General features: G+C 49.4%; 1 non-coding gene across 1 annotated transcript; it reads left to right on the top strand.

The window, feature by feature from the left end:
- Positions 1-2287: 2287 nt before the first annotated feature.
- On the top strand, positions 2288-2369 carry TRNAS-GGA. The gene has a single exon. It is a non-coding gene; the product is annotated as a tRNA-Ser (tRNA).
- The last annotated feature ends 263 nt before the right edge of the window (positions 2370-2632 follow it).

Genomic DNA, 2632 nt, shown 5'->3' with positions numbered 1-2632 from the left:
TGGGGGGAGGGACGCCCCCCAGCAACACAGATCTTGAAAAGGGGAACAGAGACACCCACAGAGCCTGGGGGCAGGCAGGGGAAACCACACACGGGAGCTAGTTCATGGAGTAGGGGACAGAGATCCTGGATGGGAGCACCCACATGATGGGGATCTTGAACTGGGAGGAAGGAAGCGCCATGTACCAGAGGTTCTGAAGGGGGAACAGGGACACCCACACACCAGGTATCTTGCAGCAAGAGCTGCAGTCTTCATTTACACACGGCAGTGATGGGGAATTAACCAAATCCCGTGCGGAGCTTGTTCCACTAGATGATTAGCCTCACTGAAGTACCCAAACCTTTTAACAATAAGAAGTGAAATGAAATGGCCACATGATGGCAACAGATCCTGAGAAACATGTTAGTCTCTATGGTGCCACACGTACTCCTGTTCTTTTTGAGGATACAGACTAACACGGCTGCTCCTCTGAAACCTCAGAGATGAGAAGCCATGTTCTTGTTCAATGTGAATTGAAGCTGAAAAGGGAGATGTTTCCTCTTTGATTCCTAAGCCCCCAACTCTAATCCACTAAACACCCCTTTCCTCCCACAGCCAGGACTAAAACCCAGGAGTCATAACTAGTGGCCCCCCTTAACCTTCTCTCTGTGAGAAGGAAGAAGAAGCTCTGAGACCCCTGTGCTGTCCCCTTGCCACCCTGCCTGGGCTGCCCTTGAAACCCAATGGGGTTTCCTTGGGCAGTTTTGAATCTTGCTCCCAGGAAGGGTGTAATTTTAGGAGCAGGTTCCAAATAGTGCAATTAACCAGCCAGAAGGGGCAGCAGGTATCGGTGTAGGAGCTATTGAAATAATCACAGCAAAGTAGTTCATGGAAACTGTTATTAATGAAGTGTGAGTGAAAGGTGAGAATCTGATGGTGTCAGTGTCACACTAGAGGGCGCTGTGGTGGTTTTAAATTTGTCATCCAAACCCAGCCACCACCTAGCACATGTTTTAACCTCTTCCTCTCTTACCGTTGCTCCTTATCAGGGAAGGGGAGAGAGCAAACGAGCAATAGAAACACAGACCTAGTGACCGGAGCAAACATTTCTTTGCTCCTTGCTTGGCTCTGTCAGTTATTTGGGTACAAACTCACCCCCCACCCACTGTCTGGGCTGGGCTCAGTGGGCAGGAAGAGCTCAGCTGTCAGTGGGACTTGGGGAGCTCAGGACATTACTGTGAGCTGCTTAAACGTTTAGGTGAAAACCACCTAAACACAGACACAAGGTCTAGGCTGCAGTAACTCATCTTGATCTGCGGCTGTTGAAGCTACAAGGCAGAGGACTAAGTACAACATTTAAACTTATGTTTGACCTCAGAGAATAAAACAAATGTGTCTGTGAAAAGAGGGGAGTCGAGTTCAATCCCTTGTCACCATCAATGTGCAAACCAGGAACCTGTTGCTTTGCATTCCTGATGTGTCGCCATCATGTGGATATTCTGTCTCAGTCCCTTTAATTAAAAAATTGTGGTTTTTTTCATAGAAACTATATTTTCCTTGTAGAGACTCAGGGGCAGATTAATCTACAAAGGGAAGGTGATTCCAAGGCAGTTCTGGAGGGGAAGGGAACATTTTCAGCATCACTAAATTATTTTGTTGTGCCTCACAGAGAGAGAGAGAGAGAGAGAGAGAGAGAGAAAATAAAGCTATTAATTTGAGCTACCGACACACTTCACAGCATGAAATACAGAATTTTGTGTTCAATGAGTTGTGTTAATTTACATAATATGAGGGAGTCACCGGGCCAGGGGGTCCCATCCTCCGTGGGAGCTGGAACTGCCTGGGCCAGAGTGGGGCAGAGCTAAGGAGAGAGCAGGAGCCCGAGAAGAGCCGGGGAGCAGAGCTGCGCAGGTGTAGTGCCAGAAACTGCTCCCTGTAGGACTTTGCTACCTGCAGCAGTTACTGAGACCTGAGGTTGTTCTTATTTGCTGACTTGTCCAAATTGGCTCAAACTTGACAGAGGTTTCTCTAGCAAAGGTCAGTCCCTGGCCCCTTGGCCCAGACATCCTCATTCACATCAGGCTTCAAGTTGAGAATCATTTCCCCTTCCCGCTCTGTGGGAGGGAAGACTTTTAAACATGCTCTCTGGGCGACTGCACATGGCTAAGCAAAGAGAACAAACCCCCAATCCCCCCTGTGCTTTGGGAGCCAGGTTTGCGGTGGGAATCCTGTAGTTCAGATGACTTCACGCCTGGGCATTGTGATTCTTTACCAGTTTCTCTGGAGTTGAAGCGCTACTGTGCTTGCAGCTGTGATGGCCGAGTGGTTAAGGCGTTGGAGTGGAAATCCAATAGGGTTCCCCTGCGCAGGTTCAAATCCTGCTCACAGCGAGGCCTGTGTTTTAGCCGTTCTCTCACCCGGGCAATACCTCTGTACAACCCCCTGAGACACTCTCAATTCTCTCCCCACCCCAAGTAAATCCTGTTCTGCTCCTTTCATAGAAATCCCTGGGACACCCCCTCACACTGAGTGTCCCTGAGGGGTCAGGCAAACTCAGCACCTGAAGCCTCTGCCACTCACCTAGTGCCCCATGCCCCATAGATTAGCCATGTTGATGTGCTCTCCTTCTCCTAAATCCGGTCACTGCGACTCC

This window comes from Mauremys reevesii, linkage group 12, assembly GCF_016161935.1.
Source record: "Mauremys reevesii isolate NIE-2019 linkage group 12, ASM1616193v1, whole genome shotgun sequence".
Lineage (NCBI taxonomy): Eukaryota > Metazoa > Chordata > Testudines > Geoemydidae > Mauremys > Mauremys reevesii.
The sequence above is the reverse complement of the archived record's forward strand: the minus strand, read 5'-3'. Positions and strand labels throughout refer to the sequence as shown.